Source organism: Rattus norvegicus, chromosome 11 (assembly GCF_036323735.1).
Source record: "Rattus norvegicus strain BN/NHsdMcwi chromosome 11, GRCr8, whole genome shotgun sequence".
NCBI lineage: Eukaryota > Metazoa > Chordata > Mammalia > Rodentia > Muridae > Rattus > Rattus norvegicus.
The window spans coordinates 60,635,806-60,653,856 of NC_086029.1; the positions used below are offsets into that span (position 1 = coordinate 60,635,806).

An 18,051-nucleotide genomic window follows, 5' to 3' on the forward strand; every position below is an offset into this window, starting at 1 on the left:
TAACACAAGTAATAAGTGCAGAAAATATTAATTTGACCATACCAATAACTATAAACAACGGCAAGTGAAAAGAAAACTGTCCATGATATATTGCCTCTAAGTAACTCATCTCTGAAACACAGACAGAAATTGATGAAAAAAATGAATGAATTGACAAAAATGAGGTAGCATTAATCAAATTAAAGTGAGAATAAACTTACTAGTTTCAGACAAAACATATGTAGACAAAAGATCTAACCTTTGATAGATTGAAGCATTGCTTTATAAAACATGGTCAAACGCCCAAGAAAACATGAGATTTATTAATGCATGCATGTGCAAGCACTTGTCATTATTCCTGCAGTTGCTATGCCCAATGCTTTATTAGAACTTCATTAATGTTTGATAAGCAGATGCTTTGTGTTTAACACTTTTCAGTGATGATTGGCATGGAGTAATGGGTCATTTAACAAAGGCTTGCCCCTCGTTATACTCAATTTCTAGGGAAGAAATTAAGAACTAATCACATGATGATTTAATTGCACAGTGGTAATTGTTATTTAGAAAGTAAAGTTTTGTAAAAAAAAAAAGCATTAAAGGATCAACTTCTATAGAATAGACACTGTAGAACCCCTTATGGGCTAAAATTTTTGCATGCCAAGGATAACTTAAAACGAGGAAACTGGCAATATATTCAAAGATTATTAGTTCTAGACAATATTAATGTTACATTCAAGACCAGAAGAACACAGCTGGTTGGGTGTGGGAAAAGCAGAATGAAAACTGTTCATGGAATTAAATAAAAGGAAGGGGGCTGATAGTTAAAACACAACAGAAAGTCTTTGTGAGACTTTCACAGGATTTAAAGAACTTGAATTTTAGACACATTCACTTGGAGAGCTCTAAACTCATTTGAAAAATGGTAAAGGTTCTTATGATTCTTTTGTCATAATAAAAATTTTCCTTGTACTTATTGATTTATTTACTTACTTATTCATTCCTGTATATTGATTAGTTTTAAATTATAATTTTTCAAAGCTCATTATATATATTTAGATATCCATGTCTCAGTGTTTAGTGGATGTCCAATACATAAATTTAGCTATAGGAAAAGTTTTTTTTTGTCAAAAGATACTACTTAATGAGATCACTTAATGTCTATGTATACAAAAATTAGAGAATACAAAATATTAGAAGATGGAAACCAGAATCATATATTTTCGCACATTACAGAATCAGTGAATGCCGTTATAAAGGATTCATTTAAAAACAGAAAGATAACTATGTTTCAGAATCAAATTAAAATCTTAAAGTAAAAGGAAATCAATAACCCACTATATAAAATACTTCTACAACACTTGGTCTTAGAGTTTACTGCTGTGAAAAGACACCATGATGAAGGCACCTCTTTTTTTTTTTTTTATTAACTTGAGTATTTCTTATTTACATTTCGAGTGTTATTCTCTTTCCCGGTTTCCGGGCAAACATCCCCCTAATCCCTCCCCCTTACCTTCTTTATGTGTGTTCCCCTCCCCATCCTCCCCCCATTGCCGCCCTCCCCCCAACAATCTAGTTCACTGGGGGTTCAGTCTAGCAGGACCCAGGGCTTCCCCTGATGAAGGCACCTCTTACAAGGAAAACATTTCATTGGAGCTGGCTTAATTGTTCCCAGGTTCATCACCTATTATCATCAAGGTGTGAGCAGGGCAGCACCTGGACTGGCATGGTGCAGAAGGAGTTGAGAATCAGGTTCCTAGCAGAATATTCCCTTCTAGACAGCTAGGACAAGGGTATTAAAGCCCACGCACACAGTGACGCAGGTAGTATAACAAGGCCACACCTCCTAAGAGCGCCACTCCCTGGCACAAACCATCATATTTGGTAAGTTTCGACTGTTTACTGAGTTAAATAGAAAACAAAATATATTTGCTTTCAGTTCAGTATTCATAACCAAATTTTCATTGCAGAAATTTTGAAGATGCTAGTAGACCTAGAGCAGAGATCGTTTGTTCTGTGTCATTGTGACTGTAACGCTTGATCAAATCTAGTTCGTGGAAAAGGGGCTATTTTTGGCTCGTAGAAGCAGGAAGGCTGGACATCGTAGCTTTTGGTTCTGTTCTAGAAACTCCTCTCCCTACTTCACACAAGGAACCACAAATTTGAACATATAAGGGACTGAAAAAAAAAAAACTACACACATTTACTTCTAACATTTTTCTGCTGTTTAAACCTCACCTCCTCAAGACTCCACAGGTCCTCACAAATGCCATTATTATATAAAAATTAAACATTTAAATTGAGATTATGGAAGACAGTCTTGGTTAACGACAACAGCAGAGCACTCCTTTGGATAGCTGCACAGTAAAATAAAACAGAATGGCGATTTTATAGGTGAAGGTAATTAAGAGTTTTAAGGGGGTTTTAAAATAAAAATATGAAATATTTATTCAATAATGAAGTTTTTTCATAAGGAATATGGTAGGGTCACATTAGAAAGAAGGAAGCCATGTCCTAGTGTACAATTAGAAGAGTCGATCTCTTGTTAGAGCACAAAACTACCATAATTTAAAATGAAGCTTGCTGTGGGATTTAATGGTTAAAGGCTTTGTTGGAAGAGACAAGCAAGCTTTCATTTGCAACAAGTTCTGGTTTCTTTCAATAAAACTTAGATAAAAGACATTAGATATAATTTAAAAGGAGGGAAATAGTCTGGTGGATTGATGTAATTTAAATCATCATACTATTCTTGCTTTTATTCCATTCAGCTTACTTCTGAATACACAGTGAATACTGTTTGGAAACAACAAAGAAGTTCAACAAACATTTTGTCCTGCTAAGTAAAGATATGTGGAATCTATATAAATGATTTCTCAAATTGTTAAGGTTGTAGCACTATGTTATTTTATTTACAGTTGGGTCAACATGATTGAAGATTCATTTCTCCTAAAAGCCTTAAAACATATTTTAGATATTATAGAACCACTATTGTATTACATTCAAGAAGTAGCTTGGTAGCTTCAACTTTGTAATGTGCTTTATCATAAAATAATGTAGATTTAATCACTGATAATAAGAAAAGGGCAAGATGTAACTGAATATTCTGTGTGACAAAGAATACTTAGCTTGTTGTTATGAGGGAATTGTAAATACATGACTTTAAACAAATATTTATAAAAAAAATCTGTCCTCTTATCACCAAACCAATTTCTTATTCTGTATTTTTGGTTGAGTTATTTCTAGTGTTTTGTTTTCAGGTTGGTTGCTCTTCACCTGGGTCACAGATAAATGTGCAAACCACTAGATGAACGGAGGATGCTGACGTTACATGGTCTGGTTTCTGGTCTCATCTGATCTGATACAGATTTCCTTAATAATATTTAATTCCTCTGTCTGGCCGAGGAAGCATTTTGGAAAATATGATGGGCACAGGGCATTACTTCAATTTGATTTCATCTGGCAGCCCTTCTGTGTGATCATATTAACTAGAGAACTACTTAGCTGTATAAATCTCAATATTGTCACTGATAAACACACCCACTTGCTTTATTTCATTGCTTGACAGACAGAAAATAATAGCGAAAAGTCTATGTATGAATAATGTATTAGGAAAGGCCTTAAAATAGTGGTGACCATTCTACGTGTACTACATGAACTTCCACACACCAAACACAGAGATAAAAGTAATATACCACAGGCCACATTCTTTAAAACTTTGCAGGGAGGAGATGAAGGTTTTAATGTGAAACTCTTTTATGTGAGATTCCAAGCTGACTTACTACCCTGCAAAAGCTTGTATTCTCAATGCTAAGAAGCCCTCTATGAAAAAGATTTTCAACAGAAAGAAACAATATGGCTGCCCTCCAAGAGATCCAACAAGCTGCTGTATGAGACAGAAGCAGATACTTACACTCCACCAATGGACAGAAGCTGAGGACTTCTGTAGTTGAAATAAGGAAAGGCTGGAGGAAGCCGAGAAGGAGGGTGACCCCATAGGAAGGCCAGCTTTGTCAACTAATCTGGACCCTCAAGATCTCTCAGACACTGACACACCAACCAGGCAGCATACACTAGCTGGTCAGAGGCCCCCTGACACATATACAGCAGAGCACTGTCAGTTCTGGCCTCGGTGAGCAGATGCATCTAACTCGTGAGAGATTTGAGGCCCCTGGGAATTGGGAGGCTTGGCAGAGTGTGGGGCGAATTTGGGGCACCCTCTTGGAGACTGAAGAGGAGGAATGGGATGAGGAATTGTCAGATGGCAGAACATGAGGGGGACAACGACTGGACTGTAAAAAAAAAGTTTAAAGATAACAACAACAACAACAACAATAATAATAATAATAATAATAATAATAATAATAATAACAATAATAATAAAAGTAAAAGTTATCTGCTTCTGTCTCCTAAGCTGGCATTAAAGCATGGACCACCATGCCCTGCTGTCGTCATGAATTTTAAAACATCTGTTGTACTTACTTACTTAGTTTGTGGTGTGTGTGTGTGTGTGTGTGTGTGTGTATTTGTATGTGTATTTGTGTAAAAAATCTAGAGGAATGAAAAACTATTAGCAATTCTTTTACTCTCTGGCTAATTTTTTATTTGCCTCTCAGGTCTCTGTGAGGTAATGATGCTCTTGTTTTGACAGCTCACATTCTGACTAGATCAGGTAGAGATTCCCTTAAACACTGGTTCTGTGTCTAGAGCCAGAACCACAATGGCTGGATCACAGGACTGCAAGGCCTGATGGCTCAAGCTAACAATCTCAGTGCTGAGAGAAAAGATCAGGAATTCAAGACCAGCATAACTTACTTAACAAACCTGATGGCAGATGTCTGAGCTGCTTGAGACTTTTCCTCTCTAAAAGAAAAATGAAAAAAAAATATAGGAAAAAGGAAAATATGAAATGATAGCATCTTTGTTATGCTTTTGTATTTGTATGCATTTATACATATAATTTGTATGTCAAATTTGCATTTATATAAGTAGGTTTCTTTATTTACAGTGTTTAACTTAGAGAAATATTTGTCAAATGAGAAAGCAAATTTGAACTTTTATCTATCTCAAGAATTATCATAAAAATAGCCATGAGAATAAATTTTATTTTTTTTCTCTTGTTTTTCATGGTAGGGTTTCTCCATGCTCCAGGCTCTGGCTGCTCTAGACTCAGTTTGTAGACCGGGCTGTTCTTGAACACACAGAGATCTGTCTGTCTCCCAAACTGGCATTAAAGTATGGGCTAACCTGCCCTGCTGTCATCATGATTTTTAAAACATTCGTTGTGCTTATTTACTTAGTTTGCAGCGTGTACATGTGTACATGTGTTTGTTTGTATATTTGTATGTGTATTTCTCTCTCTCTCTCTCTCTCTCTCTCTCTCTCTGTGTGTGTGTGTGTGTGTGTGTATGTGTGTGTGTGTGTGTGTGTAATCACAGGTCTCTCTACATGCTATAGTGTTGCATGTGGAGGACAGAGGAAAAAGTTGGAGGAATCGGTTCTTTATATGACATGGGACCAAATATTAAACTCAGGTTTTCAGGGTTAGCAGTATGTGCCAACACCTGGCGGAGACATCACTTGGGGTCTTGACTTCCTCTGAATATTTCAGATCACATATTTTGACCCCCATATCCATATTTTCTGAAATAATTATGTTATTATTTTAAGTACAACACAGAAAAAGTAATGTGTTTCAAAAAGAAAGAAGACAAAAAGAGGTAGTGTTGAGGTTAAACTGAACATTTTCCAAAATCATGCATAATTATAAGTAATAATTTTTACGAGTAGGCTACAAGGGTTGTGAATCCTCAAAGAGCATGAACACTAATCATATTTAATTTATGTAACAGTTTTTTTAAAAAAAACTTTGTATTGGATATTTTTATGTAAAACTGTTTTCGATGCAGGTTTAAAAAATAATTTGCTAAAACAACACTCTATACGCATCCTAAAATTCCTATTTTGGTAATTTAACTTTGCTGAAAAAAGAAATATGTGAACTTGCTTTAGAATACCCAATATTGCAGCAGAACCCACTTAACTCTGGTCCTTGGCTCAGAGGTACAGAGCTCAGTGCTCACGGATTAAAAGGCAATCATATGTGCCATGAACAGCGTTTCCGGAGAATGTAATTCAGGAGCAAGATCACTGCACACCGTCAGAGTGCTTTTCCTGCTCAGGCAAACTTAGTTTATTCCCATCGCAGAAATTGTGCCTTAGACCATCTCATCCCTAATTTACTGATCTTAGAGGACACAGTCTGCATTTTAGAATGAACCTTTTTCAGGGGCCCTCACCTGGCAGTCTCAAAGTCGCTTACAAATCTTTCATCCTTTGTCTATATTTAGTTGAAGCAGCAAACAATTCCCTTTGCATTGCTGCTTTCCAAATTCACCAGGTTCTGTTTCTTTCTCTCTCCCCCCTCCCTTTTTTGGTTTCATTCTTCTATCACACAATACAGGCATGCCGCCTTCAGTTTCTTTCTTTCTCCTTTTTAATGTTTACTTAAAAGAATAACCATAAAGTAGTACATACCCAAACAAAATATTTCAAAACATATTTTTATCAACCAGCATGTCTTTTCTCTTCCTGTATATAAGGGGAAATGAAGAAAGGAGAACAATTTAAAAAGAAACTATTTTAAAGAATCTTTTTGAAAAAAATAAATATGAACTCTGAGCTTTAAACATTTCAGCATTGGACAAAGTGATTTAAAAATCTACATTGGAAAAAGTCAGCACTAAGAGAAGAAGTACAGTGTTTGTAGTAATAAACTTTATCAAATAGAAACAAAAAAGACAAAAAACAAAAATGGAATATCCTATGTGAAATACAATTTCATCAATTACAGTGATTATTAAATTACTTTAAATCATTTAAAGTGTGCAGTTTGAGTTGAGGGTAGTGTGTGTGTGTGTGTGTGTGTGTGTGTGTGTGTGTGTCTGTGTGTGTCTGTGTGTGTCTGTGTGTGTCTGTGTGTGTGCGCGTTTATCCTAAGAAAAACTGTCTCTGAGATAAAAGCAAACCAAACAAAGATAGAGAATGATGATCACATTTCCTAGATCCTTGGGATCTCTGGAAAATACCCACTATGGAGTGTCCAATACTATCTAGGGATGCTACCAGACAGAGCTCACGGCTGCACTCTCCACCATGTTTTTAAGAGTTTAATTCCAGAACACACACACACACACACACACACACACACACAGACACACACACACACACACAGACACACACACACACACACACACACACACACACACACACTCTGCAGCCACATACATAAAAAGCACTTTTACTGTCTATTGGGAAGACTCTAGTCTGTCACCCTGATTGGTATTCTTTCTGCTATGTCCTGCCCCTTTTTTTCTCTCTTGACAAATGCCATACATGCCTTTCCCAGCCAAACTTTTGTCCTTTCAGATATAATTCTCTTCTACCAACAAAAACATTGCTAATACAGAGCAAAGATCAGATTACCAAATATTTTAATTAACATTTAAAAATAGTATAATTATAATAAAAACAAAATATTGAAATTCAGTAGAACTGCCTAAAGGTAAAATTATGCTGTGGAAAGAACAGGGAATGATAGGCACTAATGTACTATTTTATGAATTAAAAGCCAAATCATATTGATACATGTTTCCCTGGAATTAGACTGTGATGAAGGGAAAACTACATCAAGAAATCAGATTTAAAAGAAATCAGTAGGTCAAACTTTAGTCTGCTAAATTTGAGTGATGAAACAATAAGATAGCAGAGAGGGAAAAGGTTAAAATCACACAAAAAACAGAAAATTTAATAAAGGGAAAGGCAGCAAACGATCTTAAGAAAAATTGAATGTGTCAAAGTAAGGGAACATTGGGAGAACAATATTTAGCACCTTTTCAAGAAAGCACAGAAAGGCTATCACATAATACTGTTGTTGCTAAAAATAAAAAAAAGAAATCAAATTATTATGGGTTTGACAAATAAAAGTAAATATATATTCTAACAGGACATACTAAGGCCAAAGAACACATATCATCAGTATTAAAAATGAAAGACAGGTGACCTGGATTTTTCTAAGATAATCAAAGTAAGATCATTGGCATAAACAGGTTATAAACAGAGAAAGGACCCAAATACCATAGTACAAGACAAGTCATGTTGCTGTTGGTTTTGTAATAACTGAATATTGAAATTAAACACTACATTAGACCAAGAGAAGCAGGACAAACAGGAGCATATTCATCTGCAAAAGGATGAATTAATTCTGTTAAAAGAAAGAAAGAGAGGAAAGAAGAAGAAAAATGCTAATTCTGGCAGTAACATTCATACGGAATTAATAAAAAGTAAAATTAAAGGCTCTTTAAAAAGCAAGAATAATCACCACTATAAAGTGGTTATTATTCCAAATATCTGAACAACTCATATAACAATAGCAAAGACAGAATTTCATAAAACTATCAGAGATAAAACAGTCATTATGACAAAATTAAAGTAAAATACACAGAATTTAATAGGTAAGGAGTCTTAGCTTCTGCTGAAAATTATTTTCATGTCATGCCATAAACAAATTGCTACTCTAGTTTTATGAATATTTCCAATATGAATGTTAAATGTAAACTATGGAAAAAACAAATCATACCCACAAAATAAAAACTAGAGCAAGCAGAGGTAAGATATTGAATGAAACAAATGAAGGCAGATGATAGTGCTACCAGATTTTTAACTCATAAGGTAAAAATAAAGAAGTTGTGAATATTCAAGCAGGAATTATCCTAAGAGCAAAAGTCAATCATGAGATAGAAATTGCATGAGGTATAAATAGAAATATGCAGAAGTCATTGAGAGTAATCACTCTCTTTTAGTTCATCCATAATACGACAGTAAAACAAACAAGCAAATAAGAAAATCTAAGAGAGTTCAAGCCATAAATAAGGACTAAGTTTGAAGTGGTTGTTTATATAAATGACATATTTGTTTTATTCATTATATTTTAGGAGAAGATACACATTGATATCTGTTACTATTTCATAAAACTACTACACTCTCTGTTCTTAGTATTTTCTTTGATGGTTCAATCTTTTATATTTTCATTTCATTGTGTTTTCCTCTTTTGACATTTTACCCCTTGAATTTAACTCTTTCTTTAAATCCCTCAACCCAATATATGTCTAATTAAGTTATGTCTAGGCTTGGGCTATAAATTTCCAGAGATTTCTGCACTATAATGAAGCAGACTGATGCCAGAATTCTGTTGCCAATCTCTAATTCTTTTATGGCTTCTTCCTGTAATAATATTTGAGGCTCCTTTATTTCTAACTAAATTACATATGGATTCCTCCATATATGTTACGAATATCTCCATTTAGGATGTCATCAGATTTCCAGCTTTATCCTCTATTTCTTGACTTACTATACACCCTTACATTATATTTTTTTTCATTTTTCAGAGCTCTGTTATCCAAATGTTTGCATTTTCTTTGAATTCCATTACTTATCATTGGTGGCTAATCCAGGTATTAACTGTGCCTATAAATATTACTCATTGAAATTTTAACCATTTCTTGAAAGATAATGTAGAACACATGTATTTCAACTCAGACCTTACACCTAAGTCACCATATTCTTTTATCACCCTGTGCTATAAATTAAAATGACTCTCAGATACCTTTGCTTAAATTAATTTGGGGAGATTATGGAAGTAGTTGAAGATCTGATTTTACCTACCCAGGCAGAATATTGTGGCTTGTTTACATATGGGAGGGATCCAGAAAAAAATACAGCAATTAAGAGTGAGTTAGGATTCTATAAAGTTGTTTGTTCATAGCAGATTAGAAATGGTGTTTTCTTATCCTCAACAATTCTCCGTCTAATTCTGTTAAGATGATGGTTTACCCTTTGTAAAAGGTGCTACAGGAAACCTGTATTTCTTCGCAATTCATTTCAGTGTTCACTAAAATCACCAATGACTCCAATTTAGAATTCAATGTTTGTCATTTTTTAATAGATTATAAACTCATTCTTAAATGAAGAATCTTGCCACCTTGATGGGAATAAGATCGCCACAGCAACAATCCTCTAAAGTACTTTCCTGATTTGATTTATAGAGATGGGAAGACTCACTCTAACAATCAGCAGCGTCATTTCTTGGACTGTGGTTCCGAACTGAACAAAAAAAAAATCTATTAACCATTGAAGAAAACGAAACAATAAACTTGAAAGATAGAAGTCGACTGGAGGTGCATGGGAGTGGTTGAAGAAGGAGTAGAAAGTGGGGATTTATGTAATTATATTCTAATCTTAAAAATAATATTTTAAAACAAAGAAAAAGGAAGGATCCTGATCACCAGTATGCACCAAACGTAACTTTCTCAGCTTCCTACTTGCAGATGTAGCATTGCCAGCTTCCCCAGGATCTGGCTTACATGTCTTCTCCACCATGATGGATGATACCCCTGATCTGTGAGTCAAAATATACTTCTTTATGTTGTGATTTTTTTCTTTTTTTGCAGAGAAGAGACAGACACCTAAACCGTCGCTGTGTCTCTGTTAGTTGCTCATGTTGTTAGGCGTCTCTGCAACCCCTTATTTTAGGGGCCATTTATTTCCCTCAGTGAGAAAGCAAAAATGAAACAGAAAGAGTTCTCCATTTTTTCTATCTCCAGTCTTGGGGTTTATCACACGGTACAATAAGGAGGACATGAGCGCTGTGCAGGCACTGGATTGAAGTCTTCAGTCCGAGTTTACTTGCAGCTCCACTGTCACGGGGCTGTGATGACCAGCACGTCTAATGAAGGTGGAATATTTCCATCTAAAAGGCATTTCTGATTTTAAAATTATTATCAGCTTTTCCATAATATTAACTCCTGGACATACTTGATTTTAAATCTTGATAAAAGTGTTCTGCTGTGTGTCATCCTAGAAATGCTATAATAGTAACTTTTACATTTATGTCCATGATATACAAATTTATAGGTATATAATATAAAATTATGCATATATACATACAGCTTTACACAATGCATGTGGGCATACTATAGTCTGAATTGCGATCAAAGGAAGAATATTACCCGTATCTACCTATTTGATTTGCTATCACTCTTTGAAAAACAATCTTTGCCTTGTTAATTTCACTTTACTGACTGAGATGGGTTTTATGGATTTGCACTTGCATCCTCTCATCTAAGTGTTTCCGCATGACATTTTGATTTGTGTATGTAACTTTCAATTAAGTATCAAAATCAGATCTTAAAAGTTGGTCAATAAAAATAAGTATTCCAAAATTTTTAATTTCCAGAAAAGAGTGTATTTTACTTGGCATTACTTTAAATCTGGGAAAACGACATTTTAATGATTTAGAGATTTAATACCTACAGAGCTTTTGGGGGTCTTTTAAAAATCTTTGTTTATAACCTTTGTTATTCAAAATGCATGAAAATTATACAGCACTGCTAAGCTGTCTTAAGCACATTTTGTTTCTAAAATACAAGTTACCTTTTACTTATTATTTGTATATGGTAGTGTGCATGGATGCTTGCACGTGCGCAGACTCACATCATGCATAGACACATGTATGGAGTTCAAAAGGAATGTGAGGATGCCAGGGCCCTTCCTTCACCATGTGGATTCCTGTGGTTAAAATCAGAACCGAAGGTTGGCAGCCAGAGCCTTTAACCACTGTGCCTTCTGCCCCTTTTAAGACTTCGATGATATAATAAATATGATAAATGATATTATATTTATATATATTATCTATAGATAGATAATTGGCAGGTAAACCTTGCAATCTGAATTTGAGCTGCAGAACACAATAAAAGTAAAGGTGGACAAATGAATGATTGCTCTTGAGCTCATGTTGAACACAGTAAATGTCATCATGAACACATGAATATGTGCTCTGCACATATGCACAAGCACCTACACGTACACATACACAGATATATACACGTACATAGTAAATCATAAATAAACGCTTAAAATATATAGGACATTAAAAATGTACTATGAAACACTTTGAAATTAATTATTTTTCATTTTACTTATTTTATACTAAAGTATATAAGCATATTTTTGGCACTCATTTATTGGCTTTCATTTACTATCAATTAATGTTTAAATGACTTCTCAAGGTTGTTACCATTTTGCATTAATTTTGGAATCTGAGCAATGAATACAGTTTTCTTCTTTGCTAATATTTGAATAAAACCCGATCAATTGAATTCATCTCTATCCACCTGTGTGACTACCTCAAGCTTGATTAATATAAATATTGCTACAAGTATATCTAAACTGAGATAAACTTACACAACTATTTTCAGTCTCTCTTCTCTTTCAGTATTTGATATGAAGTTCTAATAAAAACTATTTTAAGTTTATTCACATAAATGCAAACTAAAGGCAAATAAATATTTTTAAAATCCCATCCTTGATGTACGAACTGTATGTTAAGATATTGCCTTACCTAACTCACACCCAAGAATGAACCAGGCATCACCCTGCCCAGCTTCCATAATCAGATGAGTTCAGGGTTCAACAATATTACTGTTCTTAATCTCCTGTGGATATGTATCTATGTCTATATCTATAACTCTGCAAATTAAAATGCTAAGCACCTGTAAATCTCACTGATTTTAGATTTACAAAGAACCATGTCTGAAAAAGCATATTAGTAGATTTAAATCAGAAAAATATCCTCCAAGAATTATTTCAATATATTTCTAAAATAACTAATATATTTTGGTAAATAATCTCTAGGTAGTGAAGGTTCCATGCTCTTTACAATTGAAGATACAAATAGTTCTAATTTTACAAATTGTTAAATTTTCCTTGAGGGTGGTTTTCAATGGCATTCCGCAGACAGTTCTATGTATGCGAACCAAAAGGAACATACTTATAGAAAAATTAATCCAGTTAATTCAAAGAAATACATGAATTTTGACATGATTGTTCTAAACATCAGATAATAATTGAATAATTATATATTCCTTTGAAAATATTATTCTACCCAAATGTAATTCATGCTTTAATGTCAAAACTATATTTAGGTTTCTTAGGATACATGAAGTGAAACAAACCTTTACCAGTTGCCACAGACAAGGTACTTACTTTAAAGTTACTGAATTCCAATCACGTAAATATTTATTTAAAGTTTACAGGACTGTAAGAAGTTTCATTTCTTTCTATCCCCCAGTATAGTATTCTAGCTTTTACCATTATCATCTATGTCTTCTATTGTATTTATTTTTTTAATTTAACATTAACGTAATTGATTGCTTCATAGACTTCTCCTTCTGTTTGTATTAGGCTCTCTTTTATTCGGTTCCTCTGAAGTGATAATGATATTTTCATATAAGTTATATCTTTTCTGAAACTGGACTGATGAGAAACCGTTTATTTAAAGAAATCATATATGTCAACAGTCTTCTTCCTGGTTCTTTTACAGGTTTCTTTGTCTTTTCCCATTCAAAAATAGATTCCTTTGTTTTTAATCTATACTGATCAAAGATATCCTCAGAAGAACTTTAGATTAGTACATTTACTTCATAAAAAATTTACTGTATGGAGTTTGGCATAATTGGATTTATTTTATGATCATAATCATTTGAAAAACTATCAATACTTTATAAAAGAACTTCTGTGCCCTTCAATTTTTGTCAATATTTGGGAGTGATAAGATGATGCATTGCAGCCTCACGACTGTGAAGTATATGCTCAAAACATTATCAGGAAGAAGTAGCAGAAAAAGTATGCATCAGCATTGTATAAGACATCATAAGTAAAAATTACTATAATGCTATATTGGGTAGGTTGATATAGAAGTACATCAGAAAATGTATAATAAGAACAGCACTGTTGTATATTAAAGACAAGTGCTCAATAAAGTACAAGGGAGCACTTTACCTCAGCACAAAAGTTGTATGAGCAAATTAAACCACTTCTGTGTAAAACAAGGTATAGCATTAAATTCATGCATAATTTAAATATTTTATTCAAGAAAATCTTTATTGATATTAATTACTCTTCAATAAGTCTGCAATTTTTAACGACAGTTGTTTAAACACAATTTTGTACTACTTTAATTAATTTATTTTATTTATTTGGGGGGTGGTGCTGGTGAAAGTGTTTATTTCACTTACAAGTCACAGGTCACACAGCCCATGCTCAGCAGGAGTCAAGGCAGAAACTTAAGTAAATAACCTGGACACAGAAACTAATGCAGGGACCAAAGAGGATCTCTGCTTCTCTTGTTTATTTAGTGTTGGAAAACAAATCGCATTCGGACAAACCACACTAGGCCAGTATGTTTCCACGTGCAGAGGTTTAATGAAACGAAGAGACAAGACAGAGGGACCAGAGAGAAAAGAGGAGGAGGAAGAGGGCAGAAAATGTCTGCTTTTATTTGAAATGTGACTTAATTGCTCCCAGGTGAAGGTGGGAACTAAGTAAAAGGTATGCTGGGAATGCTGGGCCGTTGCCATGGCAACAGATGCACTGGTGACCAGGTGATTTCACTGCTGGAGGCTAAAGCAGTTCCTGATACCAACACTTAGCTTGCTGCTCAAGTAACCCAAGACTACTTTTCCTTGGATGGCAATGCCCACAGTGAGGGCCTTTCTATATCGATTGGCAAGTAAGACAGTGCCTCACAGACATGCCCAAAGGAGAATCTGATAGATATCATTTCTCAGTTCCGATTCCCTCTCTACACAACCATCTAGACTTGTGTCAAGTTGACAAAAACTAACCACTACAGAGAAGATGAATTGTAAATATTTAAATTACCCATTCCATTCTTTGGATATTATTCTTCTAAATACATATTCCTTGAAATAAAAAGCAAAGTTAGATTTTAAAAGAAGTTGGAGGAAGAAAGGGAAGAGGAACAAAACAGATATTTTTAGAATTTTGCGAACAAACCTCTTTTGGCTACCTTAACATTCAATGTAAAAGTAGGAAATCTTGACAAAAAGATAAAAAAAAATGAGTTTGATTACAGAAAAATGCATTTCGAAAAGGGAAGTAAACACAGCTATGAGTAATACACTAAAACATATTCTTTCAATCTGCTACTCCCAAATTCAACAAATTGCATATTTAGTTTTTTACCTAAACTTCCAAGCTGTTACAATATATGATAACCTAGAATTGACATTTATTTATTCATTTCTCTGTGGGAGTGCACATGTGTATATGTGTCCTTTTGTGCCTATATAGCTGCATGCATAGGGGAACACACTTCTTTTGTGGGCGTGTGAAGGGTAGAGAACAACTTTAGAAAATCTTTACTCTGAGAAGTTTGAGTTATGTGAATTGGTCGTGGAGACAGAAATATGAGCAGTGACCCCAGTTCAAGTATAATTCATCATTGTGATGTCACGTCAGTTTCCTTTACATAATAACGTAATAATAGATTGCTAAAGCTATTCTTGGACTTTAATTTATCTGCAATTTGCTGAAATTTGCAGTAACTCTATTAGTGGTAAAAACAGATGTCTCCAAAATGTTGACAAAATTAGAGATGCAACATATTTCTCTAGGCAGTTCTCAAACCTTTATTCTAGACTTCACTGTCCTTGTAGACTCTCTGGGAGGCCAGCTGGATGATGTAGATGTTTGTCTGACACAACATAATTGGGCTGAGGTAAAATCATTTCTCAGTCATTAACTATTCCATATCTCAATCCATCATCAATCCTTGGGCAGCATTAAGAGATTAATAACAATCTCCTTTGTAGCATCTCATGTATTCCCAGTCAGTAACAGAACCTCTATTCCAATCTGATGAGGAAAGTCAAATAATCTGGACAAAATGAAGATTTTCCCTTTTCTGCCTATCTTTAATACAAGAAATTTGAAGAGTTAAGATACAAGATGGTTTTTTACTGCTAATTATTTTTCCTCTAAGAGCAAACAAATCAAAGTATGTATAGTTAAACCTGGTTTACTTTATGTTCAGGAGATTAAGGAAAGTACTCTGTCAAAATTCTCAAGGGTATTAACCTATACATCATTTAGATACCACTGGCCTCTTGGCATAAGTTATTTAACAATTACTAGATCTTCTGTTCTTATGATGAAGTCATTATTGTCTATGCTCTAGTTGAAGAAAATGATATTTTCCTTTAATATTATGATGGAGTTTTCACTTGGTTTCACACAGAAACTTTAATTGCTGGTTAATTAATTTTCTGTCCTTTATTCTTTTTTATTAAAGCACCCACTGACCCTATTAACCAGCAACTCATTCTACAGGTATTACAATAATGTTTTATTCATATTTCTAGATTATTGATATATTTCCTGACTTTTAATAGTAAACAATATCAACTTAACTTTTTATTTCCAGAAGTCGTGTTGCTATATATCAGGTGAGTAGGAGAGAATTCATCTACGAAAGGAGCATTTCAGAGTCTTCTCCTTCAGACCACTTCTGGCCCCAGTTGACTGTGGGAAATGTACTGCTAAAGGAAAATCTGTGATGCTGTAGTTCAATGCATGGCATCCTCAAAGACAACATCTTCAGTGAAGAAAAGGTAGCACTAGAATATAGGAAGTTTATGTGCTGAAACAGAACAGTCAAAACAAAGAATCTATCTCATGAATCAGTCAGTGAATGTGACTGCCTCCTGTGGATAGTGGCTTTGGAAAAACAGACCCTTTAGGGGGAGCTTAGGAAGCACACATCTCTGAGTCCCTTGGTCCCTTACTTCTATAATGAGCTCTTTCCTTCTAACATAATGGTCTGATTAACATACCATAAGCACACTGTAACCATTTAGCTCAGATATGGAATGTAAGGCTTTCAACTAGGTATCAGGTATTGCTGCCTTGGAAACAAAAGGTGGCAACGGAAAACAGAGGTGAGAGTCAGGCATTGACAACTCTGCCACACACTCCAGAGATGCAACTCCTTTCATTTAGTCATATATCACGCAAGAGAGACAGGTCTGGTGCCATTCTCCTTCATGGCGAGGGCAGAAAAACCAGCAAACAAAAGAAAACAAAATCTAAGTCAAACAAAAATGAAAATCAAACAAACAAAAAATAGTCTCTAAATGTAATCCCTATCCTTTCGGCATGCTGTTAAAACCTTATTCCTTCTAGGAAACACCAATTCTAATAAGCAGGCAAGAAATACAGCATACGGCAGTGTAGATAGAATATTTTCAGGAATTGTGTGTAGAAAGATTCCTTCTGGAAGATTTAGACAATATCAAGGTACATTGTTTTCTGACTTTTCCTCCAAGGGAATCAATATAATTTTGCTGTTACTGAGAGTACAGATCTTCTGCTTTTCTCACTTCATCCTAAGTCCAGTGAAATTGCAAGAGTCTCCATATTTTCTTTTATGTAGGGCATATCGCCATTGTTCCATTTGTTGAATTATGATTAGAAATAATTGAAGTTTTCTTTTCTTTTTGTTGGAAAAATTAAAATGTAGCTGTGCTTAAAGTATGAAAACAAAGTAAAAGGGGAATGTAGGCCATGAATGACTTTGACAGAGCCTTTGGACCCATTTAAGGAAGGACAAAGGTTTAGAAAATACAATACCAAATAACAGTGAACACATGAAGTTTACAGAGGAGTTTCCATGCTTATAACACCACTACTCTTACCAAAATCAATTCTGGATAAATATCCACGTGAATCAATACCAGGTATGAAGCTTGAAACAAAGTGATTGCTTTAAACGATTTCCAATACATCACATCTTATTATATTAGGATATGACAGGTTATGCTGTGCTTCATTGAGTTACATAATATCATTTTGAATATAACTCCAAGTCTACCTAATGTAGGATGATGAATCAGAAAATAAAATGGCAAGGACCCATTTACTTCTAAATCATAAATTAGATTTCTTTGTCCACACACGAGGAAGTAAGGGAGCCAAGAGGGCTTCTAGGATGGTAGGCTCATTCATGTCAATTAACAACAACCAACCACTCTCCTTAATTCTTTATGGTCATAAAAGCCTTCTGAGTCTGGAAGGACTGGCATAAATTAGATAGCACCTCTGTGAACAGTGGATATCTGCATGGATCTGTGGGGGTGTGGGGTGATCCTGTCCGAAGTATTC

The 18,051-nt window shown here is 34.5% G+C and overlaps 1 long non-coding RNA gene across 1 annotated transcript in view; it reads left to right on the plus strand.

The window, feature by feature from the left end:
• Window positions 1-14,457: 14,457 nt before the first annotated feature.
• Window positions 14,458-18,051, plus strand: part of LOC134481133 (uncharacterized) — a 3,847-nt gene continuing 253 nt past the window's right edge. Inside the window, exons 1-3 of the long non-coding RNA XR_010056354.1 lie at window positions 14,458-14,599; window positions 16,184-16,221; window positions 16,316-18,051. The exon at window positions 16,316-18,051 is cut by the window's right edge and continues 253 nt beyond it. This is a non-coding gene — a long non-coding RNA (uncharacterized LOC134481133). The remainder of the gene's footprint in view (window positions 14,600-16,183; window positions 16,222-16,315) is intronic.